Source organism: Pinus tabuliformis, chromosome 6 (assembly GCF_031772625.1).
Source record: "Pinus tabuliformis cultivar Carrire ecotype Pingquan chromosome 6, CPIR1, whole genome shotgun sequence".
NCBI lineage: Eukaryota > Viridiplantae > Streptophyta > Pinopsida > Pinales > Pinaceae > Pinus > Pinus tabuliformis.
The window spans coordinates 53477673-53484305 of NC_142292.1; positions in this window are offsets into that span (position 1 = coordinate 53477673).

Genomic DNA, 6633 nt, shown 5'->3' on the forward strand with positions numbered 1-6633 from the left:
TTCATGTGTATTAGGTCATCTTGCATTTGAAATCCATCTTTGTCGCTTATCAAGCATAGATTACATTGTTTGGTTTGAAAACTGAAACAAACATATTCGGTTGTCTATTTGAAAGAGGAAGTGAAAGATATTTTTGTTGAAGTGTTTTGAATTTGGAGTTATTTTGATTGATGCCTTGTTGCATTTAGGAGCATTTTGGAATAAAATCTTCACTTTTGCTTTAGTTCAAGCTTAATTACATATATACATCTAAAAATCAAAGAGCATTATATAAGTAAAAGTGCATCTTAGTGAAATGAATATCATTTTTTTCTTTCAATATATTGCATTACTGAAAGTGAAGTTTAGTTTTGCTCTTGAATTTTTCATTTGGAAAAGTTAGTGGAGGCATATTGTTTGATGCATTAATTGCTTGTACTATCTTCCCTCGTTAGTATATAATTCATTGAAATGAAAGGTTTCCTTTTTCTCATATAGTTGCATTTTAGGATTCAGGTGATATCGTTTGAGCCCAAAATTGAAACCTAGTTCAAGAAAAACTTTAAAATTTACTGAATTAACCTAAGGATCATTTGGAACTTAACACAAAAATTTAGAGGTCTAGGCTAGAGACATGTTCCGACGTCTATAAACCTAGCAGCTGCCATTAATTGCTTGCATTGTATCCCGGGGGTGAAATCTCATTCCAGTATGGAAGTATATATGATGCAGGAGCATTCAACCCAAGGAAAATCATTGTAAATTAGTAGACATAGGGGGGTCATGTATTTTAAGGAATTTGGATTCCTAAGTGATGAATTAATGTAATATTTAGGCTTTTGAGTGCATAGAATAGGAATTAATTAGATAATGTGAGATATCTTGTAAATTCTCTCGAATAAAGGAGAACATGAGTGGTTAGTAATGACAAAAGAGTTAGAAGTCAATGATAACTCTTAAAGCAGTTCATGATTCGAGGAACTAGAGAGAGATCCTAGGAACTAAATGAAGTTAGAAGTGGACATAGAGGACATTTAGGAGTCAGTTCAGTAGATCTAGGATTTGAACCAGAATTAGTCCAAAAGAGCCTTTCTGGTATAAATGTAAGCCTACGGGCAGAGTAAAGAAAGAGGAGGCCACTGAAACTAAAGATCGGGCCTGTGAGAGGCAGAGAGTCTCGAATGTAATCATTGGTTTATACTTATATATACAGAGGTTTATTCCTAACTGTGTAAGTGTGTGAAATGAGTATCTTATGAATGAATTACATGTAATTTCGTAGGTTCTGTAACAGAAGGTTGCAGGCAGAGCTCTGTGGATATGCAGAGGAGAATATGATTCAGAGGAATCATAAGGGATCTTTGAATCCAACTGAAGGAATAGAGTAAGCTCTGTAGAGGTAGCGAAGTAAGAATTCGCAGAGTAAAGCTCAGAGGAAGCAGAAGAGCGAAAAGAATGAAACCCTGAAGAAATAACCAAACCCATAGAGAAACGTTGAAGAGATAGCATAAAACAAAAGGAAAGGGACGAGTGGAGAAGTGAAGAGGTGATACACAGGAACCGTTAGATCTTATAGATCAACGGTCTAGATCAACTGCTGAGGATCGGCAAACTTTGATGGAGAAATAACAGAGGAATTAGATGTCGATCGTTCGATTGACAGTTCAATAGATCGACGGTCATCGCTTGGTGAAAGAGAGCAAGAGATAACACAGCAAAAAGGTGGTTTCACTAGCCTTAAGTGGTATTTTGGGCAGCGAAGAAACGGTAAGTGGTATTGAGGGTCGATCATCCGATCCCATTCAGTGGAGGACACGTAGCACAAGGGAGAAAGGGAAAAACTGCTTTATCAGGCGGTTATTCCCCGTGCTCATTGTCTGCCCGAAATAAATAGCAACCGTTAGATTTGAAGGAGGAAGATCGACGACAGAGGTTCGTCATTCTGTTTTGTTAATTGGGCGAAAGTCTTACCGTCGGATCAAGTCTAGATCGACGGTCATAATTTGATCGCTTATTGCATTAGGCCGAGGTGAAGGACTAGCGGATAGTGGATAGGCCGATATGTGATTTAGCGTCAACCGTCAGATCAACTATAGGATCAACGGTTGTGATTTAGTCACTAATCGCATATTGCAAAGGTGAATGGACGACGGAGTATAAAGGTGATGGACCAGAGAGTGGACCCGACGACAATTATGAACGCGGGTTGATAAGGTTTGAAGTCTGGCCTATGTGTTTCAGTCGGGTTTTCCTTTGTAATCCGATAAAGTGAAGTCCCGGGTAAAAAGGTAAGATTGTGAGTATTTCATTTGTAAATGGGTTATAAAGGAAAGGAGTGTCGATGGGAGGTTTTATGTGTTAATTATATATAACCAATGGTTAAAGAAGGGAAAAGTTATTTATATGCGATTAAAGGGTTAGCAAAGGTTTTTTAAGGGTTAATGAGTCCCGATTGAAAGGAGAAAGGGTTTATATTGAGATAAGCACCGATAGAAGGGATAAGAGAGGTGATTGAGTTCCGATATAAAGGAGAAGGTGGATTAATGATTAGACTTTGTTAGTCTATAAATCATTCTGCATGAGTCTATTAAAGGGGGCCTAAAACTTGAGTAAATGAAGATTTGACTACTTTGTGAGTTAAATTCCTGGGACAGACAAGATTATGCATTTTACATGCATACTGTGGGTGTAAGCGGGGGTAACCCATGCATCATTTGGTATTAGAGCAGAATTGTAATTGAAACAATTGGTGTTAAAAACAGAACAAAGAAATTCTATGTGAAAGAATTGAGAACAAAGTTATGTGTCAAAGATGTTTATGTAGGCAAGGAAGGATCAGATTCTAATCTAACAGAAAGTAGGCACGCAGAGGTGATGTGTAGCTGAACTTGTAGATGCAATAAACATAGGACAATCCATTCAAGGTACAGGTGGAATGGTGAAACAATATCATGCTGAGATCTTGAAGATGAGGTGATATGTTCTGTTTTGATTTAAGAATGTGTGTTTATACATTGATATGCAAGTGACAACATAATGTTGACACCTAATCCTTGTGATTGGGTGAATTATTGTAAATAAATAAATGAGAAATGTGAACAGTCATCGGGAGATGAACTGAACAATCTCTCCCTCATGTATATAATAGACCTACCTGATTGAATGAAATATATGAATCAGATTTTGCCTAATGGAGTTACTGCCTGGCCTGACATGGTATCAGAGCCAGCTCCTTTTTTTGGCTCATGTGCCTTGTAACTCCCTTGTCTGACTGAGTGACTGTACTGCCTACATTCTATCTGCCATATTCCATTTATAAAACATGCGCTCTGCTCTTCTGAAGCCCTGTCCTATCCAGCGCTGTCCATACTATCCTGAAACAAGCGTTGTACATTGGTGCCAGATTCTGACAAGCCTTCCTACTGTTACACTGCTCTCATTGCATACATTGAACGGATGCAGTGAATGGGTGGTATCGTTGGAACTGTGATAGTGTGCAGAGAAGGGTGCGTATTACTGTTGAAGGACTGTTAGCTGAGCCATGGTTGAAGACTAAAGCTTCAGTAACTAGTATGTAGAAAATGCGTTGAGTTCTATGCTTGTACGTTTTTATTTTAACATAACTCCTGTGTGAAGGACAACGCAGTGCTGGAAGAAGGCCATCAGAGCCCATCTACTCCACGGTGGTGGCAGCGGAAACGTTTGCAGGAATCGAGTAAAGAAGCCGCAGAGGGTCCGGCCCTCTCTCGTCAGAAGAGTGTGATCGTTTCACGAGGTGGTGGTGGCTCTATCTTGCAAAGAACATTCAGTTTTGCAGTAGCCGAGCCCCGGTCTCCATACCTCAGCGTGATATATTTCCTTGCAAGAAACTGAGCATTTTTTCCGGCGCGCGATAAAGAACGCACTCGATCAATCCAGTTGGACGGCTACTGTTCGTCAAGTGGCGCGAATGAACGATTCAGAGCTCGTGTGATTGAGCCGGTCTAAGTCTATAGACCATATGTACATTTCTCTCACCATTTCGAGTAAACATAAAATTTCATAAAATTTGGCACATAATCTTGTGGAACCCTACTACCGAGGGTTGAGGTTTTTTACGCGAATCCATATACGCAATAGCACGCTGCTCGGCTCAGCTGGAGGATTCGAGCTTGCTAGTGGAAGGATTTGATAGCACATTATAGTGCTGGTTATATTCCTTTCAAATAGTTGAAAGCATACATTTGAACGCCAACAATAAACTTGTGGCAGAATGTTTGAGGCAGCCCTTTTAAAAGGAGGCCGTATGGTATGAAGAATTGGACTTGTATGCTGCATATGCATTGAATTTTTTTATTGGTGGTTGTGTACGTTTTTTTTTAAGGTCATTTTTTTTCTCTGTGTATTGAAGTTGTGATGGCTGTGATCCAATGGTACATGAAAACCTTGTGTTAGAAGACAATAATGTCATTTGAGAATGCCCTTTTGAGTACATTTTTGCTGTATATTGGTAGAAGCATTTTTCTATCAGCAAAACTATTTTTTTTACAGAATGCATTCAATCATATCCATGGTGGGAATAGTTCTTACTGGAAAGGAGAACTATCCTGAATGGTCCCGGATGATAAAACACACCCTCATCTTCAATGAGTTGTGGAAAGGAGTGTGTGTCAGAGAAGGAGACAATGACCCAGTACAACCTACCTCAGACAAAGAGCTCGTCATTTGGGAAAACAAGAACAGCAAAGCTTATGCATTAATCACAGCATCTGTAAATGAAGAGGTGAGTCGCCATATTTCGTCATATTCCACTGCCTTTGAAGCTTTACAAAAGCTGAAAGAACTCTATGACTCACATTCTGCACTTGAAGTTGTTCAACTCATGATTAAACTCTTCACTCTTGAACTGCAAAATAATGATCCTCTTGCTCTTGCATCTGAAGTAAAGTCTATAATGCATGATATCAAATCTACTAAGGTTGAATTGGATATTCCTCTTATCGCTTTTCTCAAGGCACTTTATCCTACTTCAATTATCTTGAGTCATTGCAAGCAAATGGAAATCTCAAAGATATAACCTTTGACTCTCTTGTGAAAAAGTTTGCTGAAAGAGAGAAAGCTTTTGGAAAGAAGACAACCCCTGAATCTTCTGAAGAGACTGTGTGCCTTGCTCATAAAGAAAAGCATCCTGCTCAAGACTCTACAAGAGGAAGAGGTGGACGAAGAGGAAGAGGAATATATTTCAGAGGCAGGGGGGGAAGACATTCTCAAGGAGAAAAGGCAGATTTGCACTGCATTAGCTGCAAAAGAAATGGATCACATGATGCCTCTACATGCAAGCTACCATGGGACAAAATTGAACAGAAAAGAAACCAACAGAAAGGTAAAACTGATGATACAAACAAAGGTAAAGCACTTGAATCCGCTCACTATGTTGTGGCACAATGTAACATTGGAGTAAATGAATATTTATTTAATGCTTCACTTGCTTCTTGGAAAAATGATTGGTTGCTTGATTCAGGAGCAACCTGTGACATGACTCATAGAAAATATTTTTTTGAAGATTTCACTGGCAATGTTGATGGAGCAGTATACTTTGCAGATCAATAAAAAATCAAGCCAACAGGGCTTGGCACAATCAGGCTTAAATTGCCTGGTCTTCCAGACTTTCTTCTGCATCATGTTCTATATCTCCCACAGCTCAAGAGAAACTTGATGTCCTTGGTCCACATCCGCCAGCAAGGTCACTCCATTCATATGTTTGATGGCAAGCTTGAGGTAAGAAAAGCATCTGACCACTCACTTGTCATGAGGGGAATATAAGAAGAAAGGCTTATCAAGCTGCAAGGAACCTCTGCTCATGCACAACATTTCTCATACAATTCTCATCATGAAGAAGGTACACTTCCATCAAGTTTATTATGGCATGCTAGATTTGGACATTTGAACTATGACAGTCTCCGCTTGTTGAAGAAAAATGGTGTTGCTGGTTTGCCTACAATTCCTAGAAAACTTAAGCAATGTGATGCTTGTGTTGAGAAGGTAAATCCCATCTACGGATAGAGGCGATCCCTACTAGCCCAATAGGGGTCTAGCAACAATCACACAATGCTGCCACGCATGTTCCTAGTTACAATTAAACAAGAAGTAAAGAGCACCTACTTGGATTCCTGCGCTGTCGTGTGACGAAGAGATGTTTCCTTCGCTCCTTCGCTTCAGCTGGTCACAGTCCTCCGCGATCCCCGCGAACGGACACCTGCACACACGAAGAGAAGGCAAACGCAAGCGTAAAATCTAGTAAAAGTAACTATATGCCAGTCAGAAAAGACATAATTCACATTTATCCATTGCATAAACAAACGAGAATGGAACAATAATAGCAGTCATCTATTATTAATCAGAATAGAGAAGAGTACAACCAAATGTTCTGACGTCGGTAAACTCCTCAAGAGGGATCAGTCAGCATGTATCTCAAGCATTCACCTTTGAGGATGGTTCTCCCAAGACAAACAACTCTCTCTCTCTCACACAAATGTCACAAACAAACTTCCCAAAGCAATCAATCACTTCCACTCCTAACACACCACACCTATAGCAGCAATCTGAGCACTACAAGCTCTGTACAATCCAAGCTAAGTCTAGCTAGTTTCTAACCAGCTGCTCATGGTAATGGTG